This window comes from Anolis carolinensis, chromosome 3 (genome assembly GCF_035594765.1).
Source record: "Anolis carolinensis isolate JA03-04 chromosome 3, rAnoCar3.1.pri, whole genome shotgun sequence".
NCBI lineage: Eukaryota > Metazoa > Chordata > Lepidosauria > Squamata > Dactyloidae > Anolis > Anolis carolinensis.
In genome coordinates this window covers 25,127,166-25,144,759 of record NC_085843.1, presented here as the reverse complement: position 1 = coordinate 25,144,759, position 17,594 = coordinate 25,127,166, and the positions used below count along the sequence as shown (strand labels likewise).

Sequence of the window (17,594 nt, the reverse complement as noted above, 5' to 3'; positions counted from 1 at the left end):
TATTTCTAATTGAGCACTTAACAGCAAATTGGATAAAATTATACTTAAAATGTTATGAGGAAATATATTGATTTGACTGACTACTTCATCACACAGGGTTTTTTTGCCCCTTACCATGCTGGGGCTGCTCTTTGGTCACAGATCCATACAAAGCCATCAGACGATGTAGGCCAAGACCCTGCTCCATTGATGGATGGAATGGCGAGGAAGAGTTGCAAGAAGCTTCCTCACCACCATTATGAGTCTCCTGTATTTTGGGTAGCTCCAATTGAGCTACACACAGTTTTTAGCCTTTTGTCCCATCTGAAGGGCAGAAATGGCAATGCAACAATGTGCCTTGCCATGCTTTCTTCTGTCTGATGGGGAAAAGGACAGGGCATCAATGCACCTTGCTCCAATTTGTCAGGAGAAAGATAAGAGTGTGGGTTGCTGCGAGGCACCATACACACCTTGCATTTTGCCAGTGATTGACGGTGAAACGGAGCCGGAGGTGGACTCATCAGTGAGATGAGGTCCTGAATCTCATTTGTAGATGTTGTATAAATTTTTACAAAATTGCCTAAACTGAAGGTCTGATTTCATTTTTCCCCCCTGGATTGATAGGATACCTGTGACCTTGAGCCCTTTCACATAATTTTAACACTATAGTTCCACCTGAATGTTCGTTGCTTATTCCTGTGGAATTCCATGCCCTGTGGTTTAGTGAGATATTAACATTCTCACAAAGAAAATACCCTTGTCTAAATAGGAAAGAAACTCTGACTTCTATTTGTATGGGAATACATTCCAAGATCTCACCCTCATGGATATCTGAAGCTGTAAAAGTGAACCCTAGATTTGACAGTACAGTTGACCCTCCACATTTGTGGGCCTGACTTTGGCAGATTTGTTTTTTTCACAGATTTGATTTAAAGATATCTCTAATAATCTTTTGATTCTCTTGTGCATCTCCTCTAGAAGTTGACTTTATAGTCACAGTAGATGACTTAGAAATTCTTATAGAGCATCTCTCTAATAATCTCCAGGTCCTCCAGTATGAATCTATAGTTATCTTCCAGTAGAAGTTGACCATAGAGTTGTGCTAGAGAACCTAGAAATTCCTAGAAATGTATTCTGTCAAGAAAACAATTGCAATTTTTTTTACTCATCATTTTTCATTTTCATGCCAGCCCTGTGCCTCTAACCCCAGTGAATGTGGAGTGTTGGCTATACTGCACCAGAAGCATATCATAAAATCCCGCTGGAGGCCCTAGAGAGCTACGCAACATTTCCCAGGGGGAATACAGTATTTTTGAAGCTTGTTAAGTGAAATCATGGATGAGGAGGCTGTGCTATACCAGGAATCTATAGAACAAAATCATGCAGCTAAAGTAGAATCATAATGTTATAAATGTGTGGTGTGAAAAGACCATCGTTTGAAGTCAAAACTTCTGCTTTCAAAACTACTGTATGTGTATTTGTGTGTGGGGAGGGGGAAATCACCCTTCCATCATTTTTTTGGCCGAAGAAGCATGGGGGTGAAAAGAAAAGATATTGATTGTGCCCATATGTCAGCTCAGTCTTTGAAACAAATGTTACTTAGCACATGTGGCTGGGTGCAGATTTTGCATATTGGCTTTTCTCCCACTGCAAAGCATTGTGCAGTCTTGTTGCTCATCATCTTTCATAGCAGGGGTTGTCTTCTGATTGACAGGGCTGAAAACCTCTTTAAGGATTTAGACCCTGGAATAAAAGAACCATTTAACTTTTACATTTGCCCTACATGCCTTGAAGCCAGTTTGTTTATCCTTGTCTTTAAATAATACGGTGTTTCCCGAGTTGAAAATGCTTTATTGAGATGTAATGAGGGCTGAGGTTTTTGAATCTGTGGTATTAATAAGGGCACTCCCCTGAGCAGCACTGGAAATATTACATGGCTTTGTGGTATTTAATTCACAAATGGTGGGGCTCTATTGCTTCAAGAAAGATCTTGCGGTTAATTTGGTTATAAAATTGGGAAGGCCCAAATCTCTGTGTATGAATAAAAGGTCTTAAATGTGCAGAATTATTTCTTTATAACTCCGGTTATCTTTTTTCACATGCAGTCATGCCTCGGAGTTATGTCTAGCAAGAGACTGTGGTGAATAACTGTAAAACAACTTTTGCTCTTATTGCTCCTTCCTCTAGATTTTCTAGTCCTGCAATAAAGTTTAGTATGCACAAGCTTTCACAGCTTCCAACTCCATACTTCATTTTAAAAAAGTAGGTATGTTCTTTGGCATTATATTTTGAGCAGATTTGGTATCCGAGGCAGAAATGACCAAGAAAGGTTTGCTGCACCATAAAAAGAAGAAGAAACGTTGAACATGTTTTACTGAGCAGTTTCAATAGAAAACAGAATATAAAAATCAACAACAAAATAGGGTTGCTGTATGTTTTCCGGGCTGTATGGCCATGTTCCAGAAGTATTCTCTCCTGACGTTTCGCCCACATCTATGGCAGGCATCCTCAGAGGTTGTGAGGTTTGTTGAAACTAGGCAATTGGGGTTTATAAATCTGTGAAATGTCCAGGGTGGGAGAAAGCACTCTTGTCTGTTGGAGGCAAGTGTGAATGTTGCAATTGGCTGCCTAACCCTATCTAAAGTAGAGCCACTGAATCAGTGGGATTTACTTATGTGTTGATTTACCATTCAACAATTTATTGAATAGGTGTATTTTAGTTAGGACTATCTGACAGGATTCCAGACAATACTTATAAACAGCTGGAAGACTATTTGAAATGTCAACAAGAAATTATATGTATGTATAAAGTGATGGCTAGTATTTTAATAAGCAGAGTCTTTTTGTAATAATAATGTTAACAGTCAACATAAGCAGAGTGATATTGGTTCATACTAATCCAGTAAAAACCTTGAGAACTATAACATGAATAGGTGTATCTTCATTACTGAGGATTACCTGATATTGTTTCCCTGTACCACAGAAAAGGACAGGATTTTTGCTATGAGGCTTGTGAAAAGTGTGACTAGTGTGTGTCATAGAGAGAGGCTGTTGTAATCCTCAAGCCTGAAATTTTTGAAGATTCCTTCATAAATAATTCATAAGTAACTAGGAGGGCTTTGATGCCAGCTGAGTCTGATCTAATCGCAAGTAAAAATAGAATGGTTTGCCTGAACAAAATCACAAATTCAAGAATTTGATATGTGGCCATGAATTATTCCTACTCGTATATTTCTGACAGGTTTTTTTTTTGTAAAAGATTCTCTTACTGAAGATATTTGTGAAATTGAGTCTAAAGGATGGAGTGTGTCATATTTATGGTTGTCTTGATGGGAATACTGATCATTTCTCATAAGAACAATGACAAATTTTACTAGAATTAATATTAATACACATATCAAAGCCTTGAAAATAGCCATGGGATTCTGATAGTAGTTGTAGGTGTTGTTGCTATTATTATTTAGTAGCAGTAGCATAATATTAATATGATGTTACAGAGTGGCTTATGAACTTTACAACAGATACAGGTGAAAAAAATGCACCATACAAATGACTGTAAACGTTAGATAACCTGGATCTCAGCTGTATAAGTATTTACATCTCATAATGAGTTTCAGTTGTACCCAGATTCAGACGAGCAGCCAGTAGTAGTCAACCCTAAGATGACAAAGGTTTTCTTGGCAAGATTTGCTCAGAAGGCATCTGCCATTGCCTTCCTTTGAGCTGAGAGCAACTTGTAGAATTCCACACAAGGAGTTTCTATGTAGTCCTAACTTCCTAGATTCCTACACTAGGTTGGCTCTCAATGACTGTGGGCCAACACTAAAATTCAAGAAATCCCACTGTGAGTCTCAGCCTGACATGGGACATCTTAGAAAAGTCTCTCTCTCAGCCATAGCCTCCTGATACCATCATAGATTTATAGAGTTGGAGCAGATCACAAGAAACACAGAATCACAGCACCTCCAATAGATGACCATCTGGCCTCTGCTCAAAAACCTTCAGAGAAGGAGACTCCACCACACTCCGAAGTAGCATAACCCACTGCCAAACAACTCTTGTCACCAGGAAGTTATTCCCAATTTTTAGGTGGAATAATCCCCCCCCCCGGTAATTTGAATCCACTGCTCTGTGTCCTAGTTTCCAGAGAAGCAGAAAACAAGCCTGCTACATCTTCAATTATTTAAACATGGCTGTTTTCAGACCATTTACACTTTGGTTGCCCTCCTCTGGACATATCAATGTCCTTTATGAATTATAGTGCCCAGAATTAGACTCATTATTCCAAGTGAGGCCTGACCAAAACAGAACTGAGTGAGACTATTACTCTCTTCAGTCTAGACACTGTACAAAGCAATAAATGAACTGTCCTATCTAACAAAGTTATGTTGTTCATAAGGATGTTATGACATTATGTTCATGGGCATGGAGCACATTGAGTACTCTGGACATGAAAATAACAAAAAAAAATACTTTCCACTTTTTCAAGACCCAAATGAATTATATGCTGGGTACATGTGCAATATTATAGCAGCATTCATTGAGTCAGTACCTTGAAACTTGACATCTGTGGTTTACTTTATGAGCACTGCACAGTTACACCAAATTTCAAGCTAATCCTGTAAAAGAGGTTAAAAGGCATTGAAAACTGACATATTAAGCCCTTTTACTCCAGATTTCAGACAGGCTTACCATATATCTTTTTCCAATTGTGGGAAAAATTCCCAATAGCCCACTCAATTTGAACATTACAGTAGAGTCTCACTTATCCAAGCTAAACAGGCCGGCAGAAGCTTGGATAAGTGAATATCTTGGATAATAAGGCGGGATTAAGGAAAAACCTATTAAACATCAAATTAGGTTATGATTTTACAAATTAAGCACCAAAACATCATGTTATACAACAAATTTGACAGAAAAAGTAGCTCAATGCGCAGTAATGTTATGTTGTAATTACTGTATTTACAAATTTAGCACCAAAATATCACGATATATTGAAAACATTGACTATAAAAATTGCTTGGATGAGCATGTGTATAGATATCAGCCTGAATATACATATTGAATGTAATTTGTAAACACTTCAGTTCTTAGCACGTTGCACTCTACTAGGTGATTGTAAAGGGAAATGGGTAGACGACAAGAATTATCTAGGTTGTCTTGAAACGTTTAGTTGAGGTTAAACACTGGGATGAAAATTTAATTTTTAAAATGCATTTAATATGTGGCTAGAAGACCCATAAGTTTGAGTCCTCTGCTCATAATTAGTTGCCCATAATTATTACTTTAAGTCAAAGACACCAGCCAAAGTCCTCTGTGTTTTGAAAGGGAGCTGGTAAAATCAGAACAAATGTACCTAGCAAAGGAATAAGCAACCTGCAACTGCTATTTGCTTTCTTTAACGTGACATAATCAAGATAAATACACTCACATAGGAGTATTGTCATTATAAAAGTTATACCTTTATTTAGAAAGATATGGGGATCAAGAGAAGTTAAGGTATCTGAAAATGGTTAAATGAAGTGAATTATTTGCATGCATGACAATTAGGGTCCATCTGAGACAAGCTTTGCATTAGTTTCTTTAAATAGTTGCTAGGTAATCGAGTTCATTAAAATCAATGAGATTTGGAGGTGGGATTAATGTTTTATTTTTAATTTACATTTTCATTTAAAAACTATATATATATATGCATGAATGAACTTCCTAACGTTTATTCAATATTCATATTTGGTTATATTCTCCCTTCCTCCCACCCTTCCCAATTTAGTGACTTCCCGTCCCTTGGGATGGAGACATTTATATATAATTCCATTCTTTCTTCCTATTATATTGTTTTTCTATTCTTCCTTCTGGCCTGATATTTATTATTTATAAATTTCCTACATGGATTCTAACAGGTTAAATTATGAAGCCTTCTATAAAAACTTTTCCTTCTTTCTTTTTTTTTAAGTTTAGAGATGGTTTCTGGTCCTTGATAAAGTTTTTTTCCTGTTCTTTTTTTGTTCATCATTACTAATTAGTCTTTTTCTCCTATTGTAAAGACTTTAACCATCCGTTCTTCTATTATTGGGAGAAATCAATGGGATTTTTGATCACATAGGATAAGCACTGGCAGTAGAGTTCTCCTGCCAGAACTGTTCACAGTTGGATTTGGAAACTGTGAATGATAATAGGAAAGATGATTTTGAGGACTGAAGGTGTCACTGGGCTTGACAGATAGACCACATTAATGCAACATATTAGAATCCCATGGATGCTTTTCTGGACAGAACTGATTTTGTCAGATCATGGAAGGCAGAGCTAGGCAGAGCTAGATCTTAAGTACAGGAAATCCCACAGATTTCCAGTTAGGACAAAGAAAGTGAGGGTTAGTAAGGTTGAGATAATTGTCATTCATTGTTCATCTCTCAGCCTTGATAACTCTCTTAAATACACTCTCTCCTTCTGCAAGTTTGCAAGTTCAAATAATGGCAGATCAAACCATAGTTATTGACTACATCTGAACTAATTCAAATCCTTCAGGATTTTGCATTGGAACAAAACTTTGTGCCTCAACCCTATTTTCTTGTGAAGGATCACTGCATGAGTCCTAATTCGTCACTGTGACTGTTGTTAATGGTTTCTCTCTGTGTGCTGCAAATCTCATTTATTCAAACTTGACAACTGACCTGGTTTTTTATTAGGTGCGATTGTAAACTGATATTAACAGTTACCCTGGGGATTTTTTTTAAAAAAAGATTTAAAATGTTTAATTTCACAACATACTGCAGGGGAGCTTACTACCGAATGCTTGCCATAACACTTGTTGTTTGGATGAGTGAGAGTGGTTTTGTGTGAGTGCGTGTGTGAGAGAGATCATGTGTACATGTATATTCAACTGATGACTTTTATACTGAGTTGGTGAAATTGTATACTGCAAGCTGTATGTTCTCCCAAAGCATAGGTATAACTCTAGGGGGTCAAAATGAAGGTATTGGTCCCACTGTAAGAATTCACCCCTCTTCCATTACTAAATATCTAGCATTGCAATTTTTTGTGTGTGTCAGGAGTGACTTGAGAGACTGCAAGCTGCTGCTAGTGTGACAGAATTGGCTATCTGCAAGGACGTTACCCAGGGGACTCCCAGATGTTTTGATTTTTTTTAACCATCCTTGTGGGAGGCTTTTCTCATATCTTCACATGGAGCTGGAGCTGATAGAGGGAGCTCATCCGTGCTCTCCTGGGTTGGATTCAAACCGACAACCTTCAGGTCAGCAGCCCAGCCTTCAAGTCATCAGTCCTGCTGGCACAAGGGTTTAACCCACTGTGCCACCGGGGCCTCTGGAGCATTGCAATATGTGAGATACAAAGACACTGGACATCCAGGGTTATTACATTTACTGTGTTTGCCTCCCCTTTTCTTTGATGTCTACATATTTCCAAATGCTCAACTGAAGGTTTAGGTCACTGGAATGCTAGAAATTTGAGGATTGAAGGGAAAATGCATTGTAGTGGCTGAATTTTTGTTTTTAGGACAAGTGGCTCATTTGCAGCCCTACAGCCACACTATTGCTCAGAAATCTGTTTTTGAGGCTATCTCACCCACAGATTTGGGGACAAAATGACCATCACCCATCTTGAAAGTTACAGGAATAACCTATTTACTGAAATCTGTTCATTTCCCACCCCTTGTGTGAAAGCCACTGCTGAAAACCCATTCATTATAACCAATAGTCTCATTTGTGATTTCCAATCACAGACAATTTTGGACTGGAAGAGGCAAAAGTTGTCCTACTGAAGGGCCAAAATTTGACTACTGTCAATAATCTTGTCACACACTTCTGATTTACATAATTGTGAAGATGTTTTCTTCACCTTGTTAAACTTCAATTTTTAAAAAACTGTAGAAGGCTGAAATTGATGAGAGAGGAATCTAGCTATTATTGTCGTTTTTCTAGAAAAAATCCTCAGAGCCAAAATAGGGTGGTAGATTTTGGAGAAGTAGATGCCATGAATATGAAAAAATAGAAGCAGTAGGTGTTGAGGCACACAACACAGGAAACATGTTGGAATTCATCACCCATGAATGACTGTGTAAGGAGTATGATTTTGCCTTGTTTATTTTCTATATTTTAATGTTCACCATGTATTATGTGCACTGAATGATGGATCTTACAGTGTATTAACTATATGTGTTCTTACTTTCATATTGGGGCTTATGAAAAATACCATTTTCTCTCATTAGCTTTGAAATGTTTATTTTGGTCTGGTAGATTTACGATCAGAAACTCCAAGACCATTCTTGTGATATCTAATGAAATGGGGAGAAGGGGTACTTAAGGGATATTTTGATTAATGTACGGATGAAAAAAACTCATGTAAAGAGGGAATGGTTTGGCTCATTGACAAATTTGTTTGCTCATTTCATGAGCTCGTGAAAAAATTGATTTGCTTTACTTATAAATGTAATGTATAGTTATTTACCCTTCAAACCTAACAACTCTTTTTAAAAATAAATCTTGTAGACCTTTGAGGGCTTTTTTTTTAACTGGAGTTTGCTTGTACATGACCCCGAATATGGTTCACCTTTTAATTTTGGTGACCAAGTTTATAGACCTGTGTTTTGTTTCATAAAATGGGGTGGGGGAAAGGGAGGCTTATATCCTCTTCTGTTTCCTCTCCCTTTTGTACTCTTTTGTCCTACTATTGGAGAGGTTATGTTTTTGTCCTTTATTTGTAAAGCACCTGGTATACTGATAGAGCTATACAAATCCACATTTGCAGTTTTGGTTTTTGTGGATTTGCTTTTTCACAGAATTGATTAAAAATGTTGTCTCCAATATTTTTAGGTCCTCCAGTGTGTTTCTACAATCAACTTCCTCCAGTCATGTTGGAGGATCTAGAGATCTAGAGAGGTGTTCTCTAGGTCCACCAATGCAATTCTGTGTTCAGCTTGCATTGGAACTTGGCCATAGATTCATGCTGGCAGATCTAGAATTTGCTAGAGAATATTCTCTTGGGTTAACAATTAGCAATTTCTTTATTGCAGTTTTTCATTTTAACAGGGCTCTGTGCCCCTAACTCCAGCGAATGTAAAGGACTGACTGTTGTTCCTGGAGGCTTCCAAAAGAACTTCACAATTCTTCCAAACAGAAAAAAGAAGCAGCCTGTGGAGTTTGGAGGAGCTGATAGCCTTAAAGGGAGGATTGTCTAAATTTGCTTGTCATGACATAAACTTCATTCAGAGCTATACTGTTATTCCATCAAACTCCATATACTTAACTTGACCAACAGTAACTCTCTAGGGTTTCAGAAATGAATTCTGGATCTTCTGCATGCAAGTCTGTGCACTGTGTTCTTCTACTGAGCTCGTGTCCTTTTCCATGAGTAAATTTGATAATACTATTGCACATGACACTGCTCAAGAACACACAGTAGTTGGAATTATAAACTATTAGAGACAAATCTTGGCATGAGACCTGATGTTGGCCCAATAGAGTAGGGCAGCAGGAGCTTCTCAGAAAACAGACGGTATGTGGGTTAAGCCAAATGCCTACCATGGGGATCTTATTCTTTAAAAACCCTACAAAAATCCAAGAAGCAAAATTTCTTTTAACACATTGATGATTGTAAGAAAAGTGGAGTGTAAATGAGCTGTGATCTTATGATTTTGGTGTCATAAGTTATTCCAGGCGCTGGATTTTGGTGTCATAAGTATCCCAAGGGGCTGGAAAAATCAAGGGAAAGCGGGGAAAAGGGTGGAATTTCATGGGGTTCTGTCTTTAAAGATGACAATGAATTTACTCACTCCCATCACACAAAGATCACCATCTCCAGTTTCTAACTCAGCCATCCGCTTAATTCTCATCACATGGGCAGCAATGACTCCTCCCATCTCCAGGATACCAGTACACTTTTTAAAACAGGCATTCTTTACAGCAACACTGCCTTCAATAGTCTTTCACTGAAGCAGATTAAAGGCATTTTTCTTAAGGTTGCACTTTCCATGGGGTTGTTTGCACTCAAGACCCTTCCACTGAAACAGAGTTAAGCACTTTCCCTGTGGTCGTGTGCACTGAGATTTCCTACCATTGTCCCCCCAGGATTTTGATTATTTATCTTTTTTTAAAAAAAACCTCACCCCAGATCATAGGAAGTGGTTTTAAATTAACACACACAGCTCCTCGCACACAGAGCATTATTTACAAGGTTTTTTTCATGTCAGGAGTGACTTGAGAAACTGAAAGTCACTTCTGGTGTGAGAGAATTGGCCATCTGCAATGACGTTGCCCAGGGGATGCCCGGATGTTTTGATGTTTTTACCATCCTTGTGGGAGGCTTCTCTCATGTCCCCGCATGGAGCTGGAGCTGATGGAGGAGCTCATCCACGCTCTCCCCATGTTGGATTTGAACCGGCAACCTTCAAGTCAGCAACCCAATCTTCAAGTCATCAGTCCTGCTGGTACAAGGGTTTAACCACTGGCCAATTTGCCTGTCGTTATGCGGGAAATTTAAAAATTAGTCGAATGCCAACTGCATCATAGCTTTCTCTTTTTGAGGGTATCACATTCCTTAGAAGGGAATCTTCCTGAACTAATTGGCCCCACAGCCTTTTGACGTCCTTGTTCTTTTATTTTCTACCTTGCCTTTCCTTCTTCTTTGACTTCTTTTTTTTACAGCAAATTGGCTGACATTCATCAGTCTGATGTACTTCCTCCCCTCCCTTAATATGGTCCCTTGAATTCTTGAGACTGCACTCCTGCATCTTTAATTTAAGGCATCACAGATCAATCAAAACAGTCTAAATTTGCTGTCTTGAGGGTTGGAGGCTGTTGCACATTACGTAACACCCCGGAGATGTCTATAAATAACTTGAAATTTGTAACACTAGTTCTGCTGCTGTGAAGAATAATGTCTCTTGACGGTTCACTCAGCTAGAAAACCAAGTGGGGAAGTTCAGGGGGGGAAAGGTGCCAAAGCATATGGGGGAGAGCTCCAAACCCATGGGGAGGGGGAGTTTATCTGCAAAAAGTTGTAATTATTTGATCAGAAAAACTTATTCGTTCAGTTTCTGTATTCATTAAAAAACTCAAGTATGTTTCTGTGTTTTAGCACATAAGTGGTCCTCTAGGATTTGCTAGTTATTTAGACCTATGTGGTTTGACGTGCTCTGGGGCTCTGAAGGCGTAATTGGAATATTTATGAGGTGAGTCTGTAAAACACCTGAAAGACAACACAAATGGCTCCCATCAGTATCAGCCCAAATGCTGCTTGAAAACACTCCATGGATCTGAAAACTAGATGCTGAGAGATAATCAAGCTGGGTAGCATGATTTGGGAATACAACATTGTTAGGCTTTCTGTGTTTAGAGAAGTGTGTCTGTCTAATTTTCTTGGGTACATGTTCTTTTCATAAACATTGACTATGGTATATTGGAGTGTCTGGATGATTTTGGTGTTAAGAGAATCTTAGAAAAATCCAGCATATAGCTTTATGTGGTAGAGAGAAAAATATTTATTCTGATTTGGTCAGACCTCATGTGGAATTCTGTGTCTAGTTCTGGGCACCACATTTTAGGAAGGATATCAACAAACTGGAATATCTCTGTGGAATGGTAATTCAGATGATCAAAGATCTAGAACCTAAGCTTTCTAAGGAGCTGGGTATGTTTAGCTCGGATAAAGGAAGACTGGAGAGTGAGATAACTGTGTTTGAATATATGAAGGGGTGTCATGTAGAAGATAGACAAAACTTGTTTTCTGCTGCTTCTTAAGACTAGAACAAAACCATGGGTTCAAATTACAAGAAAGAAGATTCCATTTAAATATTATGAAGAATTTTTTTAAAAATTGTAAGAGTTCTTTAATAGTGGAATAGACTGTCTCAAAGGACAGTGAGGTCTCCTTATTTGGAAGTCTTTAAACCAGTGGTTCTCAACCTGTGAGTCCCCAGATGTTTTGGCCTTCAACTCCCAGAAATCCTAACAGTTGGTAAAATTGCTGGCAAATCTGGGAATTGTAGGCCAAAACACCTGGGAAACCACAGGTTCAGAACCACTGCTTTAAACAGATGTTAGATGGGCATATTACAGAATACTGTACTTTAGTTATGTAATTTCCTCATGGCAAGTTGTTGGAGCAGATGGGCCTTGTAGTTAATTCCAACATTTATTTCATTATTCTGTGGTGTCATTTCTCCTCAAAGAAGCTGGTAGTTCAGTCTTATTCAGTATTTGTGATGGGACAAGCTTTTTGCTCTTTGCCTGCTGGCAACACAGTAGCTTGGTGAATGCAGATAACCTAGGACACTCAGACTTGACCTTGTTATCTGCTTTCCAGAGAACTTAATATGGCCCTATGATAGTCCCCAAAAAAACCTGTATTGAGGACACCATTGTTTGATGGTTTCTAAAGTATAATGTGGTGAGAAACTTCATTCAGTGTAAAGGCCAAATCCAGTTTCAGAGAAATGGGCTGCTATACATTGAGAAAAAGGTAAAGGTAAAGGTTTCCCCTGATGTTAAGTCCAGTCATGTCTGACTCTGGGGGTTGGTGCTCATCTCCATTTCTAAGCCGAAGAGCCGGCGTTGTCCGTAGACACCTCCAAGGTCATGTGGCTGGCATGACTGCATGGAGCACCGTTACCTTCCCGCTGGAGCGGTACCTATTGATCTACTCACATTGGCATGTTTTCGAACTGCTAGGTTGGCAGGAACTGGAGCTAACAGCGGATGCTCCTGGGGTTTGAACCTGGGACCTTCTGGTCTGCAAGTTCAGCAGCTCAGTGCTTTAATGCACTTTGCCACCGGGGCTCCTTACATTGAGATGTGGGATCCAAATTTCCAGTATATATTTGTATAAAGTTCTTCCTACCTGGACTTTGGGAGTGCCTAGTTATTTGGGGGAAAATTGGAGATATGAATTTTGTCTGCATGAAGTCACAGAGTCTGTGTTAGAGAGTTTCACACTCTCTCTTGACTATTCTATGATAAATCTCCAAATTGATTTCATTTTTAAAAATTCTTTTCTCTTTTCCTCCTCTTGTATTTAAAGTGAAGATTCTAATCAATGTGAATTTTGTGAGAACAAAACATGGAAGTTATTCCTGATACTGCATTACTCTGAAATCAAACATTCTGTTTTATGTATATTCTAGTAATCTAAATTCATAGAATTTTCTGTGAATTAATTCCTAAATATTATGGCAGCATGATTATTCAGAAATTGGTTCTTCTGTGAGCAGGAAGCTTTAGTCACATGTAAATATGCAAAAGATTGCATCTTAATTATTAGTGCATTGCTTGGCCAAATATTTTCTAAATATGAAAGGATTTTGAGGAATTATTCTTTGTGATATTTGAAGAAGTCATCTTAAAAGCCGATCCAAAATAATTTCAATAAACATGTTCTTCATGAAAAGAGCCTGTTTCTCTTTTATTTTCATTTGCACTATACAGTCATCTGGGAGTTTGATGATGATACATTAAAAAAAGGCAGCCCAAAGCTGCTTATAAGCATCCTATTTGTAGCAGGTGTTTGTGTGTGTGTTCATTCCATGGGCCTTATCCATTCTAAGGAGGTTGAAGCCTTTTCTATGCTTTTAAAATCTCAATGAGCCCGGTTTCCAATCCTTGCAGGCTTTTCATGAGATAGGAGGACTGGTTTATAAACAAGCTTTTGCATGGAATAAGAGCTTCAGTTTGCAGCCTGGAAAGTCATTGCATTGAACAGAACTGTGGTTTGCAGGCTGGAAGGACTTTGCATAGAACTGAAGCTGTGATTTGCAAATGGAGAAGACTTTTTGTGGAACAGGAACTGTGATATCCAGGCTGGGAAGATTTTTCATGGAACAGGAATTGTGGTTTTTAGACTGTGTTTCCCATGGTTGACAGCTGCTAGGAAAATTTGCATCTGGCCCTGTTCACTTTGCTTCGGCTCTGCCCCTTGTCATTACCCCATCCATTACTGGAATGTACCCTTCAATCCTTTCTCAAATTGAATTTTGGATGCTGGAAGATTTCACCAGTCCTGCCTCTATAGCCTATATATGTAGGATTGACTGTCTTAACATCTGAGCATGCTTTATGTCTACAATGTTTGTGCCAATGAAATAATATTAGATTTGTGCACAAAGCAGTAAACTTTAATACATGGCAGAGCAAGAGGAAGACTCTGAAACCCAGATTGCTGCCAGCAGGTTCCTTGCACACTGGGCAATCTGCTCTGCAGTGCTGAAACATTTTCCGAATGTGTCCATTTAAACTTATTTACAGCACATGTGGAAACAGACATCTATTTCCTTCACATATTAAATGTGGAGCAATGTTTTAAAAATGAGGTGAACATTGTAAAATTTTGCTGAGCCAACAGATGCTCAGTGTAATATGGCTACTTTCATATGTGAGCAAAGGGCTGAATTACATGAACTCTCCTGTTATGCCTGATAGATGGGCATTCCCATTTCACCAAGAAAGAGGCATAATGACTTCAAAATGCTAATGTTGCAAAGGAGGAAATGGATGGACGTTGATAACATGGAGGAGTGGAGATGACCATCCCAGAAACATCTACAGTGAAGAATAACTGGAAAGTTTTATTTCCATTAATGTGGGAAAGACCCTTATTCATAAAAATAATTTGCTTGCACAACAAATAATTCTGTCATTTACATGGTCCAAATGTGTGGTTCCCCAATCTATGATACAAGACAATTACTTCCATTCCAAATGAAAAAAATGTTCCCAACACCCTGTTGTCCCAGTTTTAGGATTATGCTATTCAATGAGCTATTCAATGAGAATTATATTGCTAACATCAACAGAGACTCAACATAATTTAATGTTGCATTGGGATTCCAGGAGATCAGAGTTCAAATCCCTGCTTAGCCATGGAAACTGATTGACTGTGCAGAAGTCCTATTCCCATAGGGTCCATCTACAAAATGGAATTAATGTAGTTTGATACCAATTTAACTGCCATGGTTTAATGTTGTGGAATCATGGGATTTGTAGGTTGGTAAGGCATGAGCACTCTTTAACAGAGAAGGCTTGTAAAACTACAAATCCCATGATTCCATAGCATTGAAAGTTAAAGCGGTGTCAAACTGCATTAATTCTACAGTGTACACAAGCATTTTGCACTGTTTTAATTTTGTTTATTGTATATTGTGATACTATTTAAATACTAATACTATTTAAATGTTTTAACTGTTTTAATGTTATTGTATTGTATATTGGTATATTGGCATTAATTGCCATTTTTGTAAGCTGCCCTGAGTCCCTTCAGGTGAGAAGGACGGGGTAGAAATGATATAAGTAAATAAATAAATAAATAAATACATGCACCCTTCATCTCGAAGACAATGGCAAACCCTCTCCTGCCAAGAACATCCTACAACATGGTCTCTCCGTGGCCTGTATTGTTTGCTGAGCTCTGTCATTTGTCTATGCTATAAATGCTATAAATACAAAATGATATGTCCAAGACCTATGACCAGATGTGTGTGTCTGTCATTTTCAATTTCAGTAGAATTAGAATTTATTGAAGCTACTCTTTCTTCCATATAATTTTCTGCTACTTTCACACGTTGTAAAGTTTATGCATTTTAAAAAAAAATCTAAGGGGATATTCCTGTTAGACCATTGTAGCAAAAACAACATTCTCTCACACGCACACATGTTTTGGAAAGGCTAGATTAGAGGGAAATTAAAGTTTGTCTATGCATTCCCCCTTATGTATTCATTAATGGACACATTTATCTTAATAGGTGTGTTTTTTCGTTTACATTTTCTGCAAATGACAATGAACGAAATCTCAAACTATGGAGAAATGCAGAGTCAGAAGAATAATTACATTCTGGTTGACATATTGAGTTGGGAAGTGGTTGATATTTGTGTTGCGTGATATTAAAATGTGAAACTAATTTTCTTTCCAATTTGTATATGCCACATTGGTTGCAGATCTATGCTCTGTCTCCCTTTATCAAGTGTTTGTGTTTCATTTAGATGTGCACATCTGTTGTGATATTTCGTCTCAGAAACCTGACCAGTAGGGCATTATTATGCTGTGTCATGCTCATAAACGCCTGAGGGGTCTTCTGAAAGAGAAGCAGCCTAAATTGAAAGCAGGGTTTAATATGGATGAGCAATTTTTTTTAAAGTCTCTTGATAAAATATATTTGGCTATATTGGCTGTATTGGGTTTTGCTCATGGAATTTTAAGATTATGTTTATTTCCCTCAAGGCTGTCTGCACATGATCTTCCTAATGTCAAAACATATGTACCTGAATCATCCTGCCCAACACACACAAAATCTATTTGAACGAACTGGAGAACAGAGTTAACCATCCATAGATGGAGGAGGAAGCAATTTAGCAGCATTTTCTCTTATCTTATCTTGAAAAGGAAGAGGAATATCATCCTTGCCCTTAGTTTTAGCCCCCTAGGTGTGTTTAACTTCATTTTAATTATCCTAAATCAACATAATCTAGCAACAGATGGCATCTCTAGTTGGCAAGCAAAGTTGATCAAGAGAGTGGGAGCTGACGTTTAAGGGTGGACCTCTTTCTTGGCTTGGAAATCAAGCCAGGCCTGCAAACTATCTCAAGCCTACCTGTTGCAGTTATGAGTGATGAGATCTTCATGGTATTATTCTATATGAGATTAAAGGACACCGGGTTTCCTTACTAGGACATCATTGTGTGAATCAGCCTCTATAGCAGTGGTACTCAACCTGTGGGCCCCCAAGTGTTTTGGCCTATAACTCTCAGAAACCCCAGCCAGTTTACCAGCTGTTAGGATTTCTGGGAATTGAAGGCCAAAACATCTGGGGACCCACAGGTTGAGAACCACTGATCTATAGGCTATCCAACATTCCAAGATTTCCCCACTGTGCCATTATTCACTGGGCAACTGGGCATTTGACTACAGGGTGACTCACTAGCAACACAGACTAAATATGTAAATCCCTTGTTGGAACACCTTCACTGGCTACTGGTCCATTTCTAGGCAGAATTCAAAGTTCTACTTTACGCAGATTAAGCCCAGATATTTGAAAGACCCTATCTCCTTGTAGAATAGAGAGCTTTCTCAGTTACTATTCCCTGTAGCCGGGGGGGGGGGGGGGTGCTTGAGGGGCTTTGCCCCCCCCCCCCCCCGAAATTCTCAGGGTGGTCCGAGAGAATGCCTTACATTTGTTATTTAAACTGTTATGTTTATTCATATCATGATCCCATATGCATGGGGGTATTGGGATAATAATACAAAAGGTTTGCTAGGGTAGATCCTCTCCCACCCAGATTCTGCCCCCCCCCCCCCCCCAAAAAAAAAATCCCAGGCCCTCCCAAAGCAAAATCCTGGCTTACGGGCCTGCACCTGATTGTGGAATTTCCTTCCATGGGAAGTTTAGTGCTGCATTTCTGGTAGCAGACGTAACAGGCCCTTTTATTTCAGCATGTATTTGGCTCTTAGATTTAATTTATTGGGCTGAATGGGTTTACGTTCCTCCTCAAATCATAGCCTGTGCACATTTCAAAGTACTGTTCATGACCTATAAAGCCCTATACAGTTTCCATAGGTTTTAAACTTTTCCAAATTACTGTTTTTGAGTGGATTATTTAATGTTTGTTTGTATT

General features: G+C 38.5%; 1 protein-coding gene across 2 annotated transcripts in view; it reads left to right on the top strand.

The window, feature by feature from the left end:
* The window catches only part of gucy1a2 (guanylate cyclase 1 soluble subunit alpha 2), a 323,810-nt gene that overhangs the window by 89,605 nt on the left and 216,611 nt on the right, over nt 1–17,594 (top strand). The window lies entirely within an intron of this gene.